Genomic DNA, 27,619 nt, shown 5'->3' with positions numbered 1-27,619 from the left:
GAGCTGCGTGCTGCCGTCCTGGCGTACTTCAGCGAAAGCTACTGCCCTCTGCGGCTCTACTACGTGGTAGACCCGCTTTCGCCGCCGCCAGCATCCGCAACCTCACCAGTATCACTTTCGTCTACGGCTGCATCCTCTGGGCACAGCACGCCGCAGCTGTCTCCGGCCAGCTCCCTGCCACTCCTGCCTAGCGCATCCGGCCCGGCTACTCTCCCACACGTATCTATCGTCTACGACATAGTAAGCGCCGCCTCAGCTGTTCCGTCCTCCTGTGCCATCACTTACACTCCCATTATACAAGTGGCAATGTTTGCCGTCATTCAAGTGCTGGCATGAGAGTCATGTAAGGCAGCAGCACCGGACTTCAGCACGTGCCTCGATTTCTCGCACCAAGCGTCCTGCTCCCCGTCTACAATCGCCCTCCATCGCGATTGCGCATCAGTTGGCTCCGCAGCCACCCCGCTCGAACACCACGCGCTATGCGACGCAACATCTCTGGTTCGTGTCAAAGAGCCTATGGCCACTAATTTTAAATTTGTTGAGCACCTCCCGCTTTTCCAAGCCCCTATATGTACAACTCCTGCAGGGAGGAAGTAGCATGCATGGCTACCAATTCCTGCGAACACTTACGAGCTGCGCAATACGAGTGGCTCCGTTTCCACCATGGCACCAGCCATGATACGCAAAAAAATTGGGCGCCACTTTTTATGTTATACACATATCTATTAGAAGCTAACATATCAGTAAGTGCCTAACTATCTCATGGCGCTATGAGAAATACCATATTAATTTAAAGATACCGGGATCTAGAAATAAATTTGCTTTCCCTCATTATGGTAGACCGAGTGTCAGAGCAAGCTTTATAGGGTTATTGAAAATGAATATTTTTAGGTATAGCGATTGCATTGGCTTTTCCACATAATGATAACTGATGTGGCAGAGCACGCTTTACAGAGATATTTTTAAAAAAAAAGACAGGAGGGTGTGGAGGGACAGGGCATATTTTAATAGTTGCAGACGACAGGATAGAAAGCCATACTTAATCATTGGGGCTTGCTATAGTGCTACGGCTTCTAATAAAGGGATCGTATTCTTGGGTTGGGACTGACGTTCGGGCCGTCTGAATGTTATTAGGGAACAGATCTGAACGGGTCCAATAATATAAGCGAGTGAACTTGAGCGGAAGCATGGCTCTGATGACCCTGAGTTAAAGAGGATCACCTTTGTAAAGAAGTAAACTCTATCTAACAGAACCTCACCACGCAGAGGAATATGTGGTACGTTTTCATCAAGCGCATGCTTGTCAATGGTACGCCAAAACATCTCGAAGAGCAAATAGCCGCCGATTGGCGTTCGTAACGTTCACTTTATTACAAAGTGCAACAATATAGGGAATAGGTTGTGCTTTCATTCTACGAACAGGTCAGAGTTCATGGCAGTAGTCGTAGGAAACTGAGCATGACCTCCTCTCATTGAGAGAAGCAAGAATGAACGTCGCTACATAGTCAGAGACAGAGGAAACTAGCTTATCTCAACATATGACAAAGTGGCTCTCGCGCCTGTTAGGTGTTCGGCGTGAGACACGGCGGGACCTGTTGGACACCACGGGATGTACGCAGCCAGACAGTACCAGAAAAGGGTTTGCAGTTCAGGAAGAATTTGGTCCAGATTTCTACCTCTCCTGGTCGTACTGAGAGCAGTCTGGAAGCGAGTTAGAAAGCACCTTTCGGTCTATATTGTACGTTATCCGGTTATTTGAAACAATTGAGGAAATTTGGCAATCCAGTGCAATTAGGTGGTTGTCTTGTAACTTCTTCTATTTATCTATTTCGAATTCTATTATGTCAATTCTAAAAAATAGAATGCTTGAGGCACATACTGTAGAGATTTAGAATAAAAAAACATATTCCTGATACAGCGCTTTGTTTTCGAAATCTGGACACCCGAGTAATATGCCATTCGTGTGCCTTTTATACTCTGCCATCTTTGAACTGAGCTTTACTGTCAGGCTAGACTCATCACAGGCGTGAGCCGAGGGGAGGTCAAATTCATCATAGCGAAGTCTCTCGAAACTGTTTCCTGAAAGCTTGTATGGCGCTCTTTTTACTGGGTTAAGTCAAGGTTAATTTTTCTAGGGAGGCGGATCAGTAAAGCGACCAGCCAAAATGTTGTTTTATGGATGCCTACGCGATTAAATACTCAATGTTTCAACTGAGTGTTTGGCGATTACAAATAAGTGATAAGCGAACTATTTAAGAAAATAAGAAGCAGTCGTGTCCAAACTTCCAGACATCACACTTGCAGAGTTCCCGCCTATGCGTGTGCCGTTACATGTCCAACTTGTACAATAACTTACAAATGTATGAAATGTTTTTGCTAATTCCGATTTTCTTAATACTTTAATGGGCGCTCGTAGTCGCGTTTATGGTGAATCAACTATCTTCGTTAAATCAACTGCTTTACATCTCCCGAATGTATTCTTAGCATTGCTAATGACCAGAAGTGTGATAGAAAGTAATTTTCTAAGGATAAAATCTTTCTAGCCCCATTACTCTAAAATCCATCCGGCGCTAAAACTGAATAATTTCGCATCGTTCCGCGCTGCTTCCTGCTGGTTCCGTGCGTGGAAGATGCTGAACGGAGAACTGAGCCGGTCCTATGAATCAGGGTGGCGCTCACAACAATCAGCTGTTCCCCTCCGTGAAGTAGCACTTCTCTTGCTACGCTTTTATGCGTCTCTTCCATTCGTTTCCCCAAGTACTACATATCCACTGCACGCAAATTAAGACTCACAGTCCCGCCATCCGGCATGTAGGCAGCAGGCACTCAACTGGTGCGGTTATTTTTCTGTTCATCACAGAGCTCGATGCGGAGGAAACCTTGCGTGAAGCGTGGCACCTCCTCTCCTTTGAGGACGGCGCTTACGGTGACTGGGCGGCTGCGTTAGCTGAGCCAGAGGGCTTTTCTGGCCGAGGACTGCCACGGACAATCGTTTGCAATGAGTAATGGCAGGAGAGGATCAACGGATGCATGCTCTTTCCGGATTTCCACCAACCACAAAGGAGTCCTTGTGTGTGATAGCATCCTTCTGAGAATATAAAGCACACCATGCTCCTGCGGCACAATACAACCCAGATGGTTGCGGACAGCGGCTGCATTAAAGGGCCGGGCCTTGTTATTCTGTGTGAATCACCAGGCAGAGGGCAAGCGTCTGAAATGACAGCTGCTGGATAGATTCCATAAAAACAGTAAATTTGAGGTTGCGAAGGAGTAATACTGAGTAGATATGACACTCTTTAGGATACAATATATTGATATATATTCTAAACACTTAAAAACAGTAAAATATATTTGTGAATATGATAACAAAATTTCAATTAGAAAAAAATATTTGTTCTTGACAAGTTCATCAAAAAGACAAGGCCACACATAAAAAGACCTTCGTCTAATTCGCTAACTGCTCTCGTTTAAACGAAAGACTGTAAGTACTTGTGATTTTAAATACATCCCATCTTTGGAGAGCAGCAGCAATTTCGGCTATTGTCAGACTGCTACAGTTCGCAGTATCTATTACTTGCTCAAGGACAGAGTAGGATGCAACGCGTCTGTTGGCAAAACGGTTATGTTAATCTGTTCGCAAGTGGCTCAGAGCAACGAAAACTGACGACGACAAGTCTTGTCGAACATTATTTGTCTTAACTTATAGACTTAGGCTCTTCCTCGACGCTTGTTTGGTTACCTTTCATACTGTGCAGCCACCTTACTCCCTTCCTTTTACCCTGGATTCACAGCAACAAAGTCATTCGCGCATTCAAAACCCAGGCATATATAATGGGAGCTATCATATAACATCTAATCGGTCCCACATATCAGTGTGCTAGCTGATGCTGTACAGCCTAGCCGATTTCGCATCATATGGCGCCTCGATTTCCAGATTTTTGTCACTAGTAAAAGCGGCCAGGCTTAGCGAACGAGTTTGAATGTAAATGCATTTATCTTCAAACTTAGCATCATCTCTTTGGTGCATGATGGTTGCAGTACTAGACAGCACATATATTAAAAGTATAGAATAGACAGTGTGTATACGCGCGAAGAAAGATTTAAGCAGTTCAATAGCACTCAGCGCAAAACATTTTTTGCAGTTCACATAAAAGAGAATAACTTCCGCTTATGGAGATACGCTAGCATTTACATATTTTTAATAGTAGGTATCTCTTTAGTAGCAGCTCGGACAGCAGACGACTCAGCATTACAACGAAGGTACCCGTGCTGGCTTGTGCATCATGTAAAACAATGTACACCACGATAACAAAAATCAAGAGCGAAAGGACTGTAAATCCCCGCTTGCATACGGCAAAGTCTCTAGTTTATGATAGCGATCAGTGTCCGTTATGGCACAACGTACGATGCTGCTGTTTTATCAGGGGGCACACTTGACACATCATTTTGTATTGCGGGCTGGGGAGACCTCTGAGGTTTATTTGTACTGTTTTTAAGCGTGTGTGATGATGGTGATTGTGGCGAGTGTGCGGGTGGCTCGAAAGGAAGTGAAGTGTGGCCGCGTGCGGGGCGTGCCAGTGCGCGTGAGTTTGTTCCGACAAGCGAACGGGTCGGACGTTCCTGGGCGTCGCTGGCGGCGGAGTTCATCGTCCTGGGCCTGGCGTACAAGGCCGGCTCACCAGCACCTGCCGGGCACCTGGTCCGGGGTCTGGTACTGCCCAGCTCCATCGTGCCTGGCCGCCACACTTGTGCTGCCGCACTGGTGCCGCACTTTGCAGTACCCGGGCGTGACGCGGTACCCCGCGGTACACCGCAGTACCCCGGACTGTGAAGCAGACGCCGGACACAGACGCCGGAGCGTGGCCTGCCGCGCTACCGAGTCATCGGGCGACTGGCGTGAACGGAGCACCGGCGGACTCGCCTGCACCGGCATCTAGTCCACGAGCGGAAAACCAGAAGTTGGACGGTTTTGTGTTGGGACATATCCTATTAGGATAAGCTAGGCTGTATGCATGTCTGTTGCCAGTTACGTTAATTGGTCAAGAAAAGAAAAGCGTCCGTGTGTCTGTGAACCTGCTCTGCTACCTGCCCAGAGCTCCTCAACGGACCTGGGCCCATATATAACATCACAATTTGGCGAGCCTGCCAGGATCCTAGAAATTAGTAGATTCAAGGAACTAATCATTCAGAGAGAGGGCAGAGAGTCGAGGACGGGTTCACACGCATCGCGACGTTTGAGCAAAGATGGACCTAGAGCGTCTAGCCGCGTTGGGCGCTCAGCTGGGTTTCTCAGGCTCCGAGCTGAGAGACTGGATAGATAAGGAACGCGCGGAGCAAAGGGCCGAACGTGCTGCTGAAAGAGAGCAAAGTCGCATAGCCGCGGAGAGAGAGAAAGAAATCTTGGAATTGAAACTCAGACTCCAAGAAGGAGCGAGGAGCAACACGACAGATGATATCGAGCCCATAGTGTCAGCGCCACAAGTACAGCTTTTCAACCCTCAAAAACTGCTACCCCTATTTGACGAGCGACGAGATGACCTGCATGCCTATTTGCAACGGTTTGAGCGTGTGGCAGTGGGACAGGACTGGCCTCAAGATAAATGGGCGATGGTTGTAAGTATGTGCCTAACTGGGGAAGCCTTGACCGTGATCGGCAGGATGTCAGCTGCAGATTCATTAGATTATCAAAAGGTCAAAAAGGCTCTTCTGCAGCGCTTTAAATTCACGGCTCAAGGTTACCATCAGAAATTTCGAAAAGCTCGAGCAGAAGATGGCGAGACGGGAAGGCAGTTAGCCGCCAGGCTTTCGGGTTACTTCGACCATTGGATCGAAATGGCGAGTGTTCCCAAGACATTTGAAGACCTGCGCGATCATGTGATCGGTGAACAGTTCCTGCGGTGTTGCCACCCGAAACTCGTTGTGTTTCTGAAAGAACGGGAGTGCAAGACACTCGACATCATGGCAGACGCAACCGATCGATACTTGGAAGCTCAGAACTATTCGAACATCGGTAAAGTCCCTGACGAAGAGAAACCTCATATCAAGAGTTCCGTCAGCCTGCCGAATAAACCCCAGTTGCGGTGTATGTTATGCAATCGTCCAGGACATCGGGCTTCCGATTGCCGCACGTCCACTAGACCGGTGCTCAAGTGCAACTCGTGTGGAAAGGTCGGACACAAGGCCGAAAACTGCAGGAATCGACACCAAGAGGAAGAACAGAGTGCCGCATGCTCTGCAATTCAGGCTCCCAAACGTGCTGATCATCTTGACTGGCATACGGCCCGGAGCCCATCCGACTCTAGCAGTTGGGCGCAGGTCAGTAAAGACGCACCTCAAAATTCAACAGGAAGAATGCCCATTGTAGAAGGGTTTGTGATGGGGAAACAAGTGTGCGTGCTTCGAGACACTGGTAGTAATGTCGTTATTGTCTGCCGGGGTTTGGTCCCAAAGAACTGCTTCACAGGGCAGACCGAGAGGATAGTACTTGTCAATGGTACGGTAACCCAGTTACCGGTGGCAAGAGTACCAGTGGACACGCCATATTTCAAAGGCGAGGTGACCGCGCTTTGCATGAAGCGGCCCTTGTATGATCTCGTGCTTGGGAATATACCAGGTGTCAGGGCCCCAGATGATCCCAATCACGACTGGATGACCTCAAGCAGCCTAGAGCTTCATACCTCGCAAGATTCCCGAGAACAGGAGCGACCTGTGAATTTTAGACGATGTGTTGCAGCCTTGGCCAAGCCAACAGAAAAGAAAACACCGCTGTGCGTGCCACCCATTCTTCTGTGTGACATGACAAAGGACCAGTTAGCAGAAGAGCAGCAGAAAGATGTATCCTTAAAACGGCTCTTCCTTAAGGTAGATAAGGAATTCCGATCAGGTAAAGGTAATTCGTACCATTTTTGTGAAGAAGAGGATATTCTTTATCGATATTACTGTATGACATCGGGAAGGATCTTCAAGCAGGTTGTTGTTCCACAAAAACTCCGGCAATCAGTCTTACAAATAGCACATGAAAGTATTATGGCCGGACATCAAGGGATCAGACGTACTACTGATCGTATACTTCAGGACTTTTATTGGCCTGACATACATGGAGATGTTAAACGATTCGTTAAGTCATGTGATAAGTGTCAGAGAACAACACCGAAATGCAAAGTAAGCATTGCCCCTTTAGGCAACATGCCACTGATTACCACTCCTTTCGAACGAGTGGCCGTCGATCTCATAGGACCTTTCTCACCTACGTCTGATAAAGGAAACCGATATGTGCTCACCTTGATTGACTTTGCAACACGGTACCCAGACGCCGTCGCCCATCCAGCTATTGATGCTGTGCATGTTGCTGAAGCGCTCGTTGAGATGTTTTCCCGCATTGGCATACCGAAAGAAATGGTGACCGATCAAGGAGCCACGTTCACCTCAGAGCTCATGAGTGAAGTTGGTCGTCTTCTTTCCATCAAGCTTCTGAAGACATCACCTTACCATGCCATGGCAAATGGTCTTGTGGAGAAGTTCAATGGAACATTGAAAACTATGCTGAAGAGGATGTGCCAAGAAAAACCTAGGTCTTGGGATCGGTATCTGGCACCGTTACTGTTTGCATACCGAGAAGTTCCACAAGCAAGCCTTGGGTTTTCTCCTTTTGAGTTGATTTACGGTCGTCATGTGCAAGGACCACTAACAGTACTGAAGGAGCTCTGGACCAATCAGCATATCGATGGAGATACTCGGTCAACGTACACCTACCTCGTCGAGCTCAGAAACCGTTTGGAGGATACGTGCCAGATTGCTCACGAACAACTAGCACGAGCACGTCAGAAACAGAAACTGTATTATAACCGGAAAAGTCGGCCCAGAAAACTGTTACCAGGTGACAAGGTTCTGATTTTGTTACCGACTGAATCCAATAAGCTGCTCATGCAGTGGAAAGGTCCATACGATGTGATAGACCGTAGAAACGATGTGGACTACATCGTGGACCTAGGACATAAAAGGAAAATTTTTCACATTAACATGCTGAAGAAGTACGAAGAACGAAACCCGCCGACTATTCATCCAGTCTCAGCAGCTGCTGAACTCGACTCCACCTCACTGGACATAGAGACACCTGAAGAGGACTCAGTAGAACTACCTTCTGTGAGCTTGCATCGAACGCAGTGCGCAACGGACGTCAAGTTGGCGTCAAGTCTCTCGGAAGTGCAAGCTGAAGAAGTGCGTGGCTTGCTCCAAGAATTCGAGGGGATTTTCTCAGACTTGCCGGGAAAGACCACATTCACAGAGTGCGCTCTCAGATTGACATCTAATGAACCCATACATATTCCGCAGTACCCTATTCCATTTTCTCTACGTGAAAGTGTAGAGAAAGAGGTGCAGGAAATGTTGAGGATGGGGATCATTGAGAAATCGAAATCCCCCTATCATGCTCCAATAGTAGTCGTAAAGAAACCTGACCAGACACTTAGACTCTGCATCGATTTTCGGGAGCTGAACAAAGTATTAATTTCGGACAGCGAGCCAATACCACGCATTGAGGAAGTTCTTTCCAAGTTTCCAAGTTTGACTTCACAAAAGGGTACTGGCAAGTGCCAATGGCCTACAACAGTCGTGAGAAAACAGCGTTTTCTAGCATGTCAGGACTGTACCATTTTCTATACATGCCGTTTGGAATCAAAACTGCCCCTGCGGTGTTCGCGCGACTCATGAGGACTGTGCTGGGCGATGTGAAGAACGTTTACCACTACTTCGATGATGTTGTCATCGCCACTGACACATGGCAGGAACATATGGAAACGCTGAAAACAGTATTCGCGAGGATCAAGCGGGCACACTTGACCATAAAACCGAGCAAGTGTGAAATAGGAGAGCCGTCTATCTGTTTCTTAGGTCACCGTATTGGAGACGGCAGGGTAGAACCCCTTATAAAGACCTTAGACAAGATATTAGGGGCGAAACGGCCGACAACAAAGAAAGTTATGCAGTCGTTTCTTGGATTGACTGGTTATTACCGGAAGTTTATTCCTCATTATGCCGAAATCACCAAGCCCTTGACAGATCTCATCAGGAAAGGACAGCCTAATGCCATTTCTTGGCAACCAGTGCATGAACATGCGTTCACAGTCCTGAAAGCAAAACTCAGTGAGACTCCTATTTTACAGGCTCCTGATCTCTCGAAAACCTTCGTGCTTCGTACAGACGCATCCACCATAAGTCTCGGAGCAGTACTCTTGCAAACGGGCAACAATAGTATTTTACATCCAGTTGCCTACGCTAGTCGCAATCTGCTGCCCCGAGAAACACGCTATTCAACGATTGAGCGAGAATGTCTAGCTCTTGTCTGGGCAGTGCAGAAGTTTCATATTTATGTGTATGGCAAACATTTCACCATCCAATCTGATCACCAGCCGCTCCAGTACCTGCAATCCGCGAAGCATATGAACAATCGAGTGTTGCGGTGGAGTTTATTCCTCCAGGAATACAACTTCAGCATAGACTACATAAAAGGGAGCGATAACGTTGGTGCCGATTACATGAGCAGTGTGTGAAAGGTGTAGTAGTGTGTTTTGCTGACTGGAACGGGATTTAGAAAAAAAAAAAACGAACTCGTGTGTTGCATTGTGGATTGTGAATGGTGTGTGGATTGTGACGAATTTTTGTGTGTTTCTGCTTTGTGGTTATTTGTGTAGTTTGTGCATTTATTTCCCGCCACGTCTCCCCCCTCCTGGCGCCAGAACAGTTGCAAGAAACTGTCTTGGAACGGGGGGAGGTTGTGATGATGGTGATTGTGGCGAGTGTGCGGGTGGCTCGAAAGGAAGTGAAGTGTGGCCGCGTGCGGGGCGTGCCAGTGCGCGTGAGTTTGTTCCGACAAGCGAACGGGTCGGACGTTCCTGGGCGTCGCTGGCGGCGGAGTTCATCGTCCTGGGCCTGGCGTACAAGGCCGGCTCACCAGCACCTGCCGGGCACCTGGTCCGGGGTCTGGTACTGCCCAGCTCCATCGTGCCTGGCCGCCACACTTGTGCTGCCGCACTGGTGCCGCACTTTGCAGTACCCGGGCGTGACGCGGTACCCCGCGGTACACCGCAGTACCCCGGACTGTGAAGCAGACGCCGGACACGGACGCCGGAGCGTGGCCTGCCGCGCTACCGAGTCATCGGGCGACTGGCGTGAACGGAGCACCGGCGGACTCGCCTGCACCGGCATCTAGTCCACGAGCGGAAAACCAGAAGTAGGACGGTTTTGTGTTGGGACATATCCTATTAGGATAAGCTAGGCTGTATGCATGTCTGTTGCCAGTTACGTTAATTGGTCAAGAAAAGAAAAGCGTCCGTGTGTCTGTGAACCTGCTCTGCTACCTGCCCAGAGCTCCTGAACGGACCTGGGCCCATATATAACATCACAGCGTGCTTCTCCTTGCTTTTAGTAGCCACTGAACCACGGATATAAATAACTAAACGGAAGGGAGCATCGCACCCAATCCCGAAAGTAGCAGGCTGACCGTTCAGGCAGGGCTATATAAATCACAAGGGGAAGCTAGAAATTTCCACTTTTTGGTCGGGTCCTCGGCTGTGCAACAACCTATTCATAAACGCTCACAAAACAAAAAGATGCCATATTTTTTTCTTGGTCAGCTACAGGGCCTTTTTTTTGCGCTCTAATGACCAGGTTGTAAGTCGGAAAACACCTTGAAGAAAAACAAATATTCGTAATAACTTGCAATGACTCTTCATCCATAACTGTGCGGAGTTATTGCAGCCCATGAATTTTAGTTTCGCCCGCGAATATTTTCAGGTAGGCTCTTACATTGAGTACCTACATCCGCCTCTTATTCGTAGGATGGTGTAAGTTATCCTGGTACATTATACAAGGACCAAAGAAGAATGAATGGTTCTTTACAATTTCGAGCGTCACCAGTTTGATAGTCTCGCCTTCCAAAGTGCCTGGACAATATTCAGCAGGAGCATTAAATAGCCGGCCACTTCTTCATCTTGTTTTTTTCTTGCACTGCATAAAAATGAGGATAGCTAATTTACTGCAGGTATAACTCTCAGGTCATGTAGTCATTGTTTAGCGCTCGAATTGTTCGAGCTATAAGTAATAATCTTAACTGAGCGACTTTGAATGGTTTGTACAGAAATTGAATCGGTGTTGTGTTCCCCCAGGCACAATACCGTTGGTGATATGGGAGTGGATGAATGCGTGGTACAATGACAACAGTGTATCATGCGAAAAAAAAAAAAGGCTCGTGCCCAGGTTAGAATGCGTATTCCATTTGCTAGTTTAGCTTTGACGTGGGATGCTTTATATCTCTTTCGGGTAATCTTTACATTTATTGCGATATCATACCATTGTATGGTTATCATTGTGTATTTCATAATATATGCACACAATAAAAGTTTACTGTTTATGTTTGTGTAAAGTGAATGTATGCGAACGAGGATCCTCGAGGGCATCCGACAAACCGGAGCAGTCTACGCTGTCGTGTCGTGCCCGTAAAAGTTAACTTAAATGTTCCCCCTGTTTTTGTTTTTGGGATATAAAACATGCATTCAATTTATCGAAATTATATAATAAGCGACTGGCTTTCATGCAAAGAGACAGACGTATGAGCGCTCATTTCACCTTTTGTTCCATGGCTGATTCATCACCCCTGTAAATATAGTGTCATCAGCGTATGAAACCAACTGCCCGTTGCCAGTCAATGACAAACGATGCGTAAGAGTGGCTTAAAACTACTGCCTTGTCTAGCTTGTGGCAGATAGTAACAGGAGATTGTTTCTAAGATTTGATATTACCATTATTACCACATTGCACCCTGTTTTTCAATTATGATTCAGAAAGGTTAAATTTATTTCAGTCACACCATATTTCACTGACTTAGAAATTAAAATTTTAAAATTATGAAACTCTGCACTCAGACGGTACTTTGTAAAGCATGTTCATCCAAACAAAAAAAAAACATTTTACTCTTCACAAATATTTCCAGATAAGATTTGCAGACACACAAGAACACAAAAAATGGCAGGCTTATTCACGATCATTGCATACTTGTTTCAGCTACGAGCAACATGATGCAGTCCTGCTGTGTCTCGGCGGTTAAGGCTCTTGTTTGCTGAATTCTAGGACTTGGGATCTAATCCCGACCGCCCATGTCCGCTTTTCGCGAAAAGCAAGGCAGCCGTCTACTATGAGATGTCAGTGCAGGTAAAAACCTCAGTTGGCTAAAATTTATTGAGCCCTGTACTACTGCGTCCTTCATATCCCGGATGGCTTTGGGATGGTAAAGCCTACAAACCGAACCACCACTGCAGGCAACGCAGCAGATTCTGTTGAGCTTTTGAACTGATCTGTTTGCAGCATTACGCTGCCTATTTGTTGACCCCAATGACACCGCAGATGTCTTGAGCAACTGGTTAAACAATGTACGTTGTTCTCAAACCACACCATTCTTTTAAGAAATAAATATATGACCTCTCAAGCGTGGTATGAAATGTTTTTAGTAAGGTTTCTTTAAATATTATATTATTAAATTATTATTATATAAAAAGTGTACTGAATTTTCCTCTGTGTGGTGAGGTTCTCTTAGATAGTTTAGTTCTTTACACAGGTGATCACCTATTAACTCAGGGTCATCAGAACCATGCTTCCATTCCAATTCACTCGCTTATATTATACCTGAAAACTAGCATATCCTTTGGACCCGTTCAGAGCTGTTCCTAATAGCATTCAGACGGCCCCGAACGTCAGCCCCAACCCAAGAATAACACCACTTTATTAGAAGCCGTAGCATTACAGCAAGCCCTAATGCGTAAGTATGGCTTTCTATCCTGTCATCTGCAAGTATTCAAACATGCCCTGTCACTCAACACCCTCCTGTCTTTTTTTTTTTTATTCAAATATCTCTGCAAAGCGTGCTCTGCCACATCAATTCTCTTTCTGTGTAAAAGCCAATGCAAACGCCATACCTGAAAATATACATTTTCAGTAACTCTGTAAAGCTTGCTCTGACACTCGGTCTACCATAATAAGGGAAAGCCAATTTATTTCTACATCCCGGTATCTTTATATTATTATGGTATTTCTCATAGCCCCATGAGATACTTAAGAACTTACTGATATGCTAGCTTCTAATAATATGTGTATAACATAAAAAGTGGCGCCCAATTGTTTACCTATCACAGCTTGTGCCATGGTTGAAACGGAGCCACTCATATTGCGCAGCTCTAAGTGCCCGCAGGCGTTCATAGCCGTGCATGCTACTTCCTCCCTGCAGGAGATGTACATATAGCCTGTAAATAAGCAAAATGCATTGCAACCCATTTGTCTGGCAATTCTCTGCTGCTGTCAGAGGTCGACTCAACGCAGAATTTTAGCGTAGGGTGGTGCAAGGCACCCGTCCTGGCCAGCAACGTCTTGTATGCGGGCCACCCTCTGAAATAGGACCTCCTTTGCTGTGGTAGACTTCCAACATCTTTTTCAACACCCGCCCGCCTCAGCAGGTCCTTGCTGAAAAATATTTGTGAGTGTGTAGTCCCTCTGATGAAGCAGAATCACTCATTACCAGAAAATAGTCAGCTCGGCCGACAGAAATGGGAGCGTCCAAGCAACGTTATGTTCTGCTTGAAAAATAATTGGACCACACTGCAAATGATAATCTAAAGAAATAACAAGCAACTCCGATTAGAAAGGTATTAAACAGAGCAGTAGGCACTTCAAGCTGAGAGCTCTTGAGAACACACGTGAAGAAATAAAATGTTCCAATTGAAAAAAAAAAAAAACGAAATCTGAAGGTTTGCATTTACGAACATTTTTCATGCCGAGCTTGACATTCCGTGAATTATAGGCCGGGTCTCTTATTTTACAGCACGTTTCATGTAGCAGCATGCCCGAGTCACGGTTAGCTGAAAGCCAATTTCCATCCACAACAAAACCGTCAAGCGCAAGCCGCCTTGCCAGGATCAGCATGCAATACTAATGGGTTTCTCTCCACGAGATGCCAAACATCTACAAGCGCTTTGTTTTTGACCACTGCAAATAATTATGGATATAAAGAATAAGTTCACCTTCTGCCCCTTTATCTGTAGGATTGCTGTAACTCCGTCGTTTTGTAAATTTTCTACCGTCTCGCTCTTCATCATTTCTGGTGCCGCGGGAGTTTGGCGCGGAACGGGTCCACGTGCGGCATCAGCGTGTCACTCTCCTGCAGAATCCTTGCAGGAAAATCGGCAGAAGGGAGAGTATCTATAATAGCAAGTAAAATTAGCCACTGTCCGCATCCATCTGGGTTGTACTGTGTCGCAGGAGCATGGTCTGCCCTATATTCTCAGAAGGATGCTATCACACACAAGGACTCCTTTGTGGTTGGTGGAAATCCGGAGAGTGAATCCGTTGATCCTCTCCTGCCATCAGGCATTGCAAACGATTGCCCACGGCCACCCTCGGCCAGAAAATCCTTTTGGCCCCGCTAACTCAGCTGCCCAGTCATCGTAAGCGCCGTCTTTAAAGGAGAGGAGGTGCCACGCTTCACGCAAGGTTTCCTCCGCATCGAGCTCTGTGATGAACAGAAAAATAACCGCACCATTGGAGTGCTTGCTGCCTACATGCCGGATGGCGGGACTGTGAGTCTTACGTAGCGTGCAGTGGATATGTAGTACTTGGGGAAACGAATGGAAGAGACGCATAAAAGCATAGCAAGAGAAGTGCTACTTCACGGAGGGGAACAGCTGATTGTTGTGAGCGCCACCCTGATTCATAGGAGCGGCTCAGTTCTCCGTTCAGCATCTTCCACGTACGGAACCAGCAGGAAGCAGCGCGGAACGATACGAAATTATTCAGTTTTAGCGCCAGATGTATTTTATAGTAATGTGGCTAAAACAATTTTGTCCTTAGAAAATTACTTTCTATCACACTTCTGGCCATTAGCAATGCTAAGAATACATTCGGGAAAGATGTAAAGCAGTTGATTTAATGAAGACAGCTGATTCCCCATAAACGCGGCCAGAAGCGCCCATTGAAGTATTAAGAAAATCGGAATTACAGAAATATTTTATACATTTATAAGTTTTTGTACCAGTTTGGCGTGTAACGGTACACACTTAGCCGGGAGTTATGCAAGTATGAGGTCTGGAATTTTGGACACGACTGCTCCTTATTTTCTTAAATACTTCGCTTATCACTTATTTGTAGTCGCCAAAAACTAAGTTGAAACATAGAGTATTCAATCGCGTAGGCATTCATAAAACAACATTTCTGCTGGTCGCTTTACTGTTCCGCCTCCCTAGGAAATCTAACCTTGGCTTAACCCAGTAAAAAGAGCCCCATACAAGCTTTCAGGAAACAGTTTCGAAAGACTTCGCTATTATGAATTTTACCTGCCCTCGGCTAATGCCCTTGATGAGTCTAGCCTGCCAGTGAAGCTCAGTGCAGAGTATAATGGGCACACGAATGGCATGTTACTCGGGTGTCAATAAGATTTCAAAAAACAAAGCGCTGTATCAGGAATATGTTTTTTTTTTATTTCTACAGTATGGGCTTAAAGCATCCTATTTTTTTAGGATTCACATAATAGAATTCGAAATAGATAAATAGAAGAAGGTACAAGATGCTCACCTAATGGCACTGGATTGCCAACTTTCCTCAATTGTTTCAAATAACAAGAGAACGTACAAAATCGACCGAAAGATGCTTTCTAACTCGCTTCCAGCCTGCTCTCAGTACGATCAGGACAGGTAGAAATCTGGACCAATTGTCTTTCAGAGCTGCAAACCTTTTCCTGGTACTGTCGGACTGTGTACATCCCGTGGTGTCCAACAGATCCCGTCATGTCTCACGCATTGTCTCAGACCGAACACCTAACAGGCGCGAGAGCTACTTTGTCATATGTTGAGAAAAACTAGTTTCCTCTGTCTCTGACCATGTGGCGACGTTTACTCTTGGTTTTCTCAATGAGAGGAGGTCATGCTCAGTTTCCTAAGAATGCTGCCATGAACTCTGACATGTCAGCAGAGTCAAAGCACAACCTATTGTCTATATCGTTGCACTTTGTAATAAATTGAACGTAACGAACGCATATCGGCGGTTATTTGATCATCGAGATGTTTTGGCGTACCATTGACAAGCATGCGCTTGATGAAAGCGCACCGCATATTCCTCTGCATGGTGAGGTTCTGTTAGATAGAGTTTACTTCTTTACACAGGTAATCCTCTTTAACTCAGGGTCATCAGAGCCATGCTTCCACTCCAGTTCACTCGCTTATATTATAATTGAAAACTAGCATATCGTTTGGACCCGTTCAGAGCTGTTCCCTAATAACATTCAGACGGCCCCGAACGTCAGTTCCAACCCAAGAATACGACCACGTTCAGTTCATTTCAGTCGTTCAGTCGTATCCGACTCTTCGTGACTCTATGGACCATATCACGCCACGCTTTCCGGTCTCTCACTATCTTCCTAACATCACATAACTTCATCTGCAGCGCACGAGGATGCCATCTAACCACCGCGTTCGCTGCCTATGCCTTCTCCGGTGACCCTCAACCTTTCCCAACTTCAAATCTTTCTCCAGCGACTCCTCTCTTCTCATCAGATGATGGCCAAAGTAGCTGAGCTTTAACTTTAGAGTGATACCCTCCAATGAGCATTCAGGTTTTATGGTCGACAATATCGACTGATTTGATCTTCTGGCAGTCCAAGGAACTCTCAAGAGTCTTCGCCAGCACCACAATTCAAACGCGTCAATTCTTCGGCGGTCAGCCTTCTTTACAGTCCAACTCTCGCATCCATACATCACAACTGGAAAGACCACAGCGCGAGTTTTACGAATTTTGGTTGGCAGTCCAATGTCTCTCCTCTTTACTAGGCGGTCAAGGCTAGCCATGGCTCTCTTCCCCAGAAGCAGGCGTTTCCAAATTTCATGGCTGCAGTCTCCTTCCGGGGTAATTTAACAAAACTTGAAGTTGGGCTAGATGGTGCATTGCAACTTGATTGAAGAAAAAGCGCACAGGAAGACAAACACAAGAGAAGCGCGTGTCCTGTGTCTTCTTCTCTTGTGTGTGTCTTCCTGCGCGCTTTTTCTTCAATCAAGTTCCGGGGTAATCTTGGAGCCCAAGAAGAGAAAATCTGTCACAGCTTTCACTTCTTGTTCTTGATGCTCCAGGACTTGATAGGGCAAGACGCCATGATCTTTGCCTTTTAATGTTCAGTTTCAGCCCAAACTTCTCACTCTCTTCTTGTGCCACTTGTACGACCACTTTATTAGAAGCCTTAGCATTATAGCAAGCGCCGGTACATAACTATGGCTTTCTATTCCTTCATCTGCAAGTATTCGGGCATGCCGTCACTCCACTCCCGTCGGTCTTTTTTTTTTTAATCAAATAGCTCTGTAAAGCGTGCTCTGCCACTAAAAGCCTCTTTCCGTGGGAAAGCCAATGCAATTGCCATATCTAGAAATATTGATTTTCAGTAACCCTGTAAAGCTTGCTCTGACACTCGGTCTAGCATAATGAGGGAAAGCCAATTTATTTCAGCATCCCGGTATCTTTAAATTGATATGGTATTTCTCGTAGCACCATGAGATACTTAGGTACTTACTGATATGCTAGCTTCGAATCGGTATGTGTATAACATAAAAAGCGGCGCCCAATTATTTGCTTATCATGGTATGGTCGAAACGGAGCCTCTCATTTTGCACAGCTCGTAAGTGCCGCATGAATTCGTAGCCGTGCATGCTACTCCATCCCTGCAGGAGCTGTACATATAGCCTGTTAATAAGCAAAATCTGTTGCAACCCATTTGTCAGGGAGTGATCTGCTGTTGTCAGTGGTAGACCCAACGCAGAATTTTAGCCTAGGGTGGTGCAAGGCACCCGTCCTGGTCAGCAACGTCTTGTATGCGGACAACCCCCTGAAATAGGACCTCTCTTGCTGTGGTAGACTTCCAATATCTATTTCAACACTCGCCCGCCTGAGCTTGTCATTTGCCGATAAAGTTTTGTGGTGTGTAGCCCCTCCGGCGAAGCAGAATCGCTCATTACATGAAAATAGTCAGCTCAGCCGACTGAAATGGGAGCGCCCAAGTAACGTTATGTTCTGCTAGAAAAATACTTGGACAACCCTGCAAATAATAATCTAAAGAAATCACAAGCCACTCCGATTAGAAAGGTATTAAACAGAGCGGTAGACACTTCAAGCTGAGAGCCCCTAAGATCACGCATGAAAAAAAAAAACGTTCCAATTGCAAAAAAAAAAAAAAAGAAAAACGAATTCTGAAGGTTTGCATTGAAGAAAGTTTTTAATTTCACATAGTGTATCAATGGGTTTGGCATTGAAGAAAGTTTTTGATTTCACTTAGTGTTTCAATGGGATTGTCAGAGAAAATATTTTACCAAAAGGATGAAACAAAGTGAACAGGTTCAACAGCATTAAGGACATCGAATTGATATGCAGCATGCACGTGAAGGCTTTATACCTGCAAACCGTGTCCATAAACGCAGGTGGGGACAGCAGCGGTCAAGAAAAGACAAAAAAAAAGACATAGCCAAGCGTTCAAATCTTTTGAATTTTACTTTGGATTAAGGTTTGTGGTGTTCGTGTTGTCACCCTCTAGAGTAATCGCTCAAAAAAGGATAAGCTTTTGAAGCACAAATATAACCGTGCTGTGTTCAATTTGTTATGAAGTGATTCGTAACATTAAATCAACTTAGAAATAAGGTGATTGTACGATGACTCAAATCTTCACTCAGCCTTCTTGTAAGATGGAACAAAGAAAAAACTAACTTTTGCGATTTCATCTAACAACGCACCGGTCTCTTCAACTACCTCATTTATATCCAAATACTGATGTTTCTCTTCTTCCAGACACTTTAGGCGCGTAACGGATGCATGTAGGAGGACAAGATGAGACGTGAGACAAAATGAGACATAACTCTCTTATCTTGATATAGCGTAAAAGCTGCTAAAGAGACAATGATCATTAAATAAACGAAAGATGCCACTGGATGCCCCCTCTTTTTCGACCGAGAACGGCGACAATCCTCGGATGCGCTCTACCAGAAAAACAATATGTGCCAATATAAAGAGCACTGCAGAATCTGCGTTTGAGTAATGTGAAAGCACGGATGCTGCTTATGGTTGCTTCTGGTTGCTTCTAGTTGCTTAATTGACTTCTTGTTTACCCATTTTAGTCTTTGGTACTTTCAAATTCTGCGCCAATTCCTTCCTATGCCCTTTTTCGGCTCTACTTCTGGTTGCGTGACGTCACGTCCTCTTCAGTTCAGTCGTTCAGTCGTGTCCGACTCTTCGTGACCCTATAGACCATGTCACGCCACGTTTTCCGGTCTCTCACTATCTTCCTAACATCACATATCTTCATCTGCAGTGCCTCGAGGATGCCATCTAACCATCGCGTTCGCTGCCTACCCCTTCTCCGGTGACCCTCAACCTTTCCCAACATCAACTCTTTCTCCAGCGACTCCTCTCTTCTCATCAGATGACCAAAGTATCTGAGCTTTAACTTTAGAATTTGACCCTCCAATGTGCAGTCAGGGTTTATAGTGGACAATATCGACTGATTTGATCTTCTGGCAGTCCAAGGAACTCTCAAGAGTCTTCGCCAGCACCACAATTCAAACGCGTCAATTCTTCGACGGTCACCCTTCTTCACAGTCCAACTCTCGCATCCATACATCACAACTGGAAATACCATAGCACGAGTTATACGAATCTTGGTTGACAGACTAATGTCTCTGCTCTTTACTAGGCGGTCAAGGCTAACCATGGCTCTCTTTCCCAGAAGCAGGCGTCTCCTAATTTCATGGCTGCAGTATCCTTCCGGGGTAATCTTGGAGCCCAAGAAGAGAAAATCTGTCACAGCTTCCACTTCTTGTCCCTTGATGCTCCAGGACTTGATAGGGCAAGACGCCATGATCTTTGTCTTTTTAATGTTCAGTTTCAGCCCAAACTTCTCACTCTCTTCTTGTACGCGCATCAGAAGTCTCTTGAGTTCCACTTCACTTTCTGCCATTAAAGTGGTATCATCCGCATATCTAAGGTTGTTGATACGTTTTCCAGCAATATTCATTCCAGCTGAAGACTCGTCCAGACAGGCCTTCCTCATGATGCACTCTGCATATAGGTTAAATTGGCAGGGCGACAGTATGCAGCCTTGCCTCACTCCTTTCTCAATCGGAAACCAATCAGTAAGACCATGCCCAGTTCTGACTGTGGCCTCTTGCCCTTCATACAGGTTCCTTAGGAGACAGATGAGGTGAATTGGAACTCCCATCTCTTGGAGAGCTTGCCACAATCTGCTATGATCTATGCAGTCAAACGCTTTCGCATAATCAATAAAGCAGAAGTAGATGGGTTTCTGGAACTCTTGCTTTTTCCATGATCCAGCGAAGGTTGGCAATTTGGTCTCTAGTTCCCCTGCCCTTGCGAAACACAGCTTGCACGTCCGGAAGCTCCCGATCCACATACTGCTGCAGCCTACCTTGGGGGATTTTCAACATCACCTTGCTAGCATGCGAAATAAGCGCGATCGTGCGGTAGTTGGAACAATCTTTGGCACTGCCTTTCTTTGGAATGGGGATGTAAACTGATCTCCTCCAATCCTGTGGCCACTGCAGGGTTGTCCAAATCTTCTGACATAATGTATGCAGAATGTTAACAGCGTCGTGGTTGAGGTTTTGAAGCAACTCAGCTGGAATACCATCAATTCCGCTAGCTTTGTTCTTAGCAAGGCTGGCTAAGGCCCATTTAACTTCACTCTTCAGGATGCCCGGCTCGAGATCAGTAATCACAACCGTCTTATGTTGGGTTTGCACATTCGAGTCCTTCTTGTACAGTTCTTCTGTGTATTCCTGCCACCTTTTCTTTATCGCTGAGGCTTCAGTGAGGTCCTTGCCTCGTTTGTCCTTTATCACGCCCAGCTTAGCACAGAAGCTTCTTTTGATATCTTTGACTGTCTTATACAGAGCTCTTGTGTTCCTTAATTGGCTGTTGTCCTCAACTGCTTGGCACTGTATGTTCAGGAAGGCATTCTTATCTCTCCTTGCTATTTTCTGAAAATCCGCATTGAGAACCTTGTATCTTTCTCTTTCCCCCATAACTTTTGCCGTCCTCCTTTCTTCAGCTATTTGCAAAGCCTCTTCAGATAACCAGTTTGCTTTCTTGCATTTCCTTTGTTTTGGAACTACCTTAGTAGCAACTTCTTGTATTATATCACGAACATCAGTCCACATCTCTTCAGGCTCTCTGTCTTCTAGATCTAATTCTTGAAATCGATTCCTCACTTCCACAGCATATTCTGAAGGAATTTGATCCAGATCATACCTGAAAGGCCTTCTAGTTTTCTGCGTTTTCCTCAATCGAAGCTTAATTTTGGCACCAAGAAGCTGATGATCGGTGCCACAATCAACCCCAGGCCTTGTTTTTACTGCTTGTATAGCGCTTCTCCATCTCTGCCGGCAAAGAATATAATCGATCTGATGATTCCTGTACAGACCGTCCGGTGAAGTCCATGTGTACAGGCGCCTCTTGGGCTGTTGAAACTGAGTATTCGCTATGGTCAGGTTGTTTTCTTGACAGAACTCTACTAGCCTCTGCCCAGCTTCATTTGGCTCACCAAGACCGAACTTGCCTGTAATTCCGGATATTTCTTCACTCCCGACCTTAGCATTCCAGTCTCCTATGAGAAAAACGACGTCTGATGATGGAGTGCGGTCTAAAAGGCATTGCAGGTCCGCATAAAATCTCTCAACTTCAGCTTCTTCAGCAGTAGTGGTTGGTGCATAGACTTGGATAACTTATGTTGGAAGGGTGACCTTGGATCCGAAGTGAAATCATTCGGTCGTTTTTAGGGTTGTACCCTAGCACTGCTTTGCCCATTCTTCTGTTTACTATGAGAGCAAACCCATTCCTTCTCTTGAATTCGTGCCCACTATAAAAGACATAATGGTCGCCGGAGTTCTCCGGTCCCATTCCGGTCCACTTGAGCTCGCTGATACCCAAGATATCAATGTTCAATCTGTCCATTTCTCGCTTGACGACATCCAGATTACCTTGCATCATAGATCTTATATTCCATATTGCTACGTGATATATCTCCTTGCAACATCGGACTTTCCGGTCGCTTCCCGACACATCCACAACTGAGCGTCCTTTTGGCTTTAGCCCAGCCGCTTCATTCGTCCTGGAGCTACTAGGAATCGCCCTTTGTTCATCCCCAGTAGCATGTGGGGCGCCTTCCAACCTGGGGGGCTCATCTTCCGGCGCCATATCCTTAATGCTATTGTGACTGGCCATAAGGTTTTCTTGGCAGGAAATACTGGAGTGGGTTGCCATTACCTTATCCAGTGAATCACATTTTGTCAGAACTCTCTGCCGTGACCTGTCTATCATGGGTGGCCCTACACAGCAGAGCTCACAACTTCATCGAGTTTCGCAAGCCCCTCCGCCACAACAAGGCAGTGATCCATGAAGACGTCCTCCAGATCGCATTAATTCCCGTGTTGTTTAACCATTTTAGTCTTTGGTACTTCCAAATTGCGCGCGGATCCCTTCATATGCCCTTTATCGGCTCTACTTCCGGTTGCGTGACGTCACTTCCTTGAAGTCACAATATTTCACTTCTTGGTTACCCATTTTAGTCTTTGGTGCTTTCAATTTGCGCGCCAATCCCTTCCTATGCCATTTTTCGGCTCTACTTCAGGTTGCGTGACGTCACATCCTTGACGTCACCTTAATTGACCGATTTAATTAGCTATTTAGTACGTCACACATTTTGACGTCACCCTAATTGACTGCCTTAATTAAATATTTCAGTATTTGATATATTCATATGTGGCGCCAAGATATTGGCTAATGAGACACTTTTCGCCTTTACTTTTACATTTTTGTCTCTAATTAATTACCTAATTACTTATCAGCCCTAAGTATTTTTCGTACACACCATTACGTCCCCCTCTATCGATTGACATCACCCATTAACCTCTATCACTTTTCAATTACAACTGCTGCGGACACAATTTTGCGAACGCGGTATGCGGACAGAAATCTGTGAACATAGCGAAGTAATGCTTTCGCATTAATAAACCTCGGTGGGTGGCTGTCTCGCCAAGGAAGTCTAAAGTTAATACTGTTCTATTTTCTTGAAGCTGTGTAACAAAGCCGCTTTATCCTGCTGCGACGAGGTGCGCATTTACTTCGGTAATGTGTCCGATCAGCTAACTGTGCACAAAACTTAGCTCTCTATGCCGTCGTGTCTGTGACGATGAAATTTTATATGTAAAGAGCCGGCGCAAGAGTTAAACTTGACATTTACCCGCGTTTCAATTTCGGTTCGTGCACGGTTTGTTGCTGAATTCAGTAGTTCTAAAATAGCCCGGACGGGCACAATATACAAGCTATCAGTAATGCATAGCTGTAATGAAGAAAGCCCTCGAAAGCGTTCGCCAGTGAAAGAATTCTATTAGCCCAGCAAAGAAAGCTGTCGCCAACCTTGAGAATGCTTTTCACAGGCGAGCAAACAAAATTAGCACCGAGTGGTCTGAAAGTGAATTACTGCAGACAACTTGGACCAAAGAGATGAGTTTTTCAGTGAAGCAAGCCGAAGACCTTGTACAGCATAATCTACATATACGGAGGTTTTTTCTGGGCCCCTCAAGACAAAGCAAGTTGCACGAAAATATTCCAATGCGTTAGATAAGTTAGAAGAAAGCGAAACGGGAAAATGAGATGGGAAAGCTGTCGGCAGCAAGCCTAATAGTGTTCTGTTAGTACGCGATGTTTCCCTAGATGAAAAACGTTGCGCAAAACGCTAGACAATTAACAGATGCGACTGGGAGTGCCTCGTGTGCGAGTAATTATTCAGCAACACGGCGCCTCTTTCTGTGTAGGCCCAATGAAAGACAATTTAAGTGGGCTGCCGAAGATTGCATCAGGGCCCATGGACTGCGCTTCAAGTGCCCTGAGTGCACGAAGTCTAATTTTGCCCAACTTCGTGTCCCGTTTTTCTCCGAGGGTTGCGATAGGATGAGGCAAATTTGACTTGTTTTAATTTCAATTTACTTGCCATTTTTATGTGTACAGAAATAAATGCGAGAATAAGAACAAAAGGCTGCTTAACGAGCAGCTCTATGACGGTTCTTACAGTTTATGCTTATAATGCTAGAGCAAACTTGTCAACTCTACCGGGAGCTTAGCTGGATGCCAAGGAAAGCTTCTCTGTAAAATACTCTACATTTAGAATATAATACATCAACTTGCAACTTTTTTTCTTGATTTGCTCCGCCTTGTCCTGCTTAAAATTATTGGCATTTTCTACAGCTATGAACCGGGTATATTTTGGGTGTCACACCCTATCTCTCTTGGCGTCGTTAACGTGGTACACCTTGGCCGAAAACTTGCATGTGCTCTGCCGCCTATCGCATTCACATGATGCCGGCGCGCCTAAGAATGCGTGCCTTGTGGCGGCGGCAGAATTAAAACACTTGACAACTCTTCGCTGTGTTTTGTTTTTAGAACGCAGCTCTTTGGCGCCCATTCCTAGCTTTTGCGTCGGCGTCGGCCTCGTAACCAGCTCCACCCCCCTTTCAGCCCCCCTGCTCATCCCCCCTCTTTCTGCGTGGCGCCGACCGCGCGTGTTATCTGATGGCTGCGAGCACTCCCCCGTTCGCCGCTGCTTATACCCCCCCCCCCCTCTTCCTTCGTGGCGGCGAGGGTGCTTTCCAGTTGCCGAAACGCCGGCTCGCTATCAGCGGATCACGGTGCGTCCATCCTAAGCCGAAACGTAGAGTCACGTTCTCTTCACACGTTAGCGGCGTCAGCGGCATCAGTCAGTCGCTGCTATCTGTTCGTCGAGCAACGTTCTTATGGGCCCACGCGCTGCCTCCCGCAACCTGCCGATAACTTAATTGCTCTCTTCATTTTTCATGACAGCCAAGAACTGTTAGTGAAGTGTTTCTTGAAGGAATACGTGTGAAACATTTAAAAAAGTCTGTAATTGTACATACGTGTCTTGCTCGAAATCTTTGATTCAGCCTATCGAAAAGGTGAAACAGCTGATGAGCTACGCTCAGATTTTGCATTAAGAAGTAACGTAATCGTCGGCAATTTTTCCCCTAGCGTTTGTGCGGGCTGACCATAGGGGCTCTTTTGTTTTTTTTTTTTCAGACCATTATTATACATCAGCTTCGGCTTGGGATGGCAAATGATCTTTATTTTAAAACCTGTAATAGATAGGTCGGAGCGGTCTTTGCAGTTGGATTGTACTGCACGGAGGAATGTCAGTGTCAGATTAAATGGATAATTAAGTAAAGTTAGTGAATCAACTTCTAAATATTTTATTTTAAAAATCAATTTTGGTAAAATGAAGCCCATCAGTACCGAAGGTGAGCCCAATTGTTAAACAGTAACATAGGCCGAAATAGTGAATGTCAGGATGCGCATTTAAACCTCGTTAAGTTCGCTTCCCCACATTCATAATTACCATGATGACATCGGTTTTGTTTTGTGCACATCAAATACAGACGCCGTTTCTGCGTTTGATGATGTATAAGGTAGCATAATTTTGGCAACATTACCAAGCGTAAACACACCATTTAAAAATATGCTTTACGTGAAAGCTCCCCCCCCCCCCCCCTTCTTTCTCGACGAGCTTCGAAATGCCGTTTTTTAGCATTCAATATTTCGAACTAGATTCGCGATTGAGATAATTTTAAAACGGGTTTACCTTCATTGTTAATGGCTTTCATTTTCACTCTAATACGTCTCTCTCCCTTTATATATCGACAAAAAACTACCTATATGAAATAAAGAATTTACTACTTTTGCTTGAAAGCATTTGCACCATTTCGGTAGTAGATTTATTACCTCGCCCGCAAAAAAAAAAAATGTTTTATTTGAAGACGCCCTACATGCACTCATTAAATTCTACAGCATTATTAATTCACTCTAGCTCTATGTCATCATGGCGTCTTTTATGGAAAAATTGAAAGCAACAAATACATTTGCGCAATAACACCGTGCGTGTCACAAATGACGAAATAAAAAGAAATCGGGAACTCAGTCACGAAAATAGTATCACGCTGACAAATATTTTGTTAGATGCTATTCTCTGAAAGTTTTACGACTCACGTTTGTTTTCAGATCAGCTAAGAATTTCGTCACAAAGCCCACGCACACGTTCGAAGCCGAAGGAGGGGGCCGTCAAGCGACGATTTGCAGAGCGCAGAGCACGTAGTGTTGAGGCGTGATCTGAAAAAGATGAGGTTGGCGCCGGTGCTCTTCATGCTTTATAATGTGCTTTGGTTGGACACGAATCGCGCCGCCAGTAAAAAAAAAAAAAGAAAAAAAAAACAAGAAAAAAAACAATCATTTCCGAACATAGGAATATTACTACGGAGTTTCAAAAGCTAATGCTAAAGAAACGAGCAACGCTGCCTTTTGCGATCGTAAATTTCTCACCCATCATCTTTAGAGCTTTAAAGGAACCCAGGAGCCGACTGTGAAACGAGGATTCAATCTACAAGGCGTCAGTTTAGAAGCATCGCGTGTTTACTGGCCCCTGGCGTCCCTCATTTCATTTCGCGGTCAGTCCTCTCAGCTGGAAAGTGATTCTGTTGCTAGGCGTCTGCCCTGGAAATATATTGCTTGCGAAGTGCGCTAAATGTAACGCGGAGCAAGCGAGTGTTGGCAAACCTGCTTCCCAGCATGTTCTATCAGCAGATGCACATGCAGGCAGCGTACATACATCTTGAAGCTCGGATGGTCGCCTTACCTTCGGCGCTGGCGCAGGCTTGCTACTTCCAGCAGAGTTCATCGGGGGCGCTTTAAGTACTTCCTGAAAAGGGTGCCTCGATGTTGCCCTCGCGCCGCCGTTCAGGGTGATGACAGCACCGCGGCGTCGCCATTTTAGTTTTAAGGGCTGCAGGGACGAGCGTGGCAGGGACGGCCGCATGTACAGCCGCATAAAACCAAAATGACGCCGCGTCAGGCCAGCGGCGGCACAATGCGATACAAAGCTTGTCATCACCCTGAAGGGCGACGCGCGGGCAACATCGAGGCACCCTATTCCTGAAAACATTTGTCACAGCTGACACGGCGTGATTCGGTGGTTTAAGAATAACCGCGAAGCGAAGTGCGTGCCACGTCATGCTTGCAAGCCTGAAGTCTGAAATTGGTCGAATTGGTGACCAAGTCAAAATTCTTGGGCCACCGTAGTTAAACTTTTTCAGCAACATGCATGCCAGCGATAAGTCCCTGTGTAGGCCAGAACCACATTGTCGGCGCGCTTCCCCATTAGAGCGCACTTTAAAGTGGTTTACATAGCGCTAGTGTGCTCCTTTTTACTTTTTGAACATCTGTACATGCCGCCTGTGTACGTTTAAGATAATTACACCAATCAAAAGTTATAATTTTGGGCTCTCCGCAGCTCGGACTTGGTCAGCACATTCATTAAAACGGCCGCATAGCAGTGATTTTCAAATCATTCTTGCCGCCCATGTAACGCGATCTTCTGCAGCACCTGTTTGTGGTAATAAATGAGCAGTTCGCCGCTCTACACAGTAGCGTCCTCTCTGCCCATTTTTGCAGGAAGGTTCGCACTTCGCCTTCGTTGCAA

General features: G+C 45.7%; 1 long non-coding RNA gene across 1 annotated transcript in view; it reads right to left on the bottom strand.

Annotated features, from left to right (window-relative positions):
• The window catches only part of LOC146186012 (uncharacterized), a 64,601-nt gene extending 37,635 nt beyond the window's left edge, over positions 1 to 26,966 (bottom strand). The window contains exons 1-2 of the long non-coding RNA XR_014707834.1: positions 26,777 to 26,966; positions 26,134 to 26,253 (exon numbers count right to left, since the gene is read on the bottom strand). This is a non-coding gene — a long non-coding RNA (uncharacterized LOC146186012). The remainder of the gene's footprint in view (positions 1 to 26,133; positions 26,254 to 26,776) is intronic.
• Between the last annotated feature and the right edge of the window lie 653 nt (positions 26,967 to 27,619).

The sequence above is a fragment of the Amblyomma maculatum genome, chromosome 6 (assembly GCF_055883805.1).
Source record: "Amblyomma maculatum isolate TAMU_Amacu chromosome 6, ASM5588380v1, whole genome shotgun sequence".
NCBI lineage: Eukaryota > Metazoa > Arthropoda > Arachnida > Ixodida > Ixodidae > Amblyomma > Amblyomma maculatum.
Note: the sequence above shows the minus strand (reverse complement) of the source record. Positions and strands in the feature narration are given on the sequence as shown.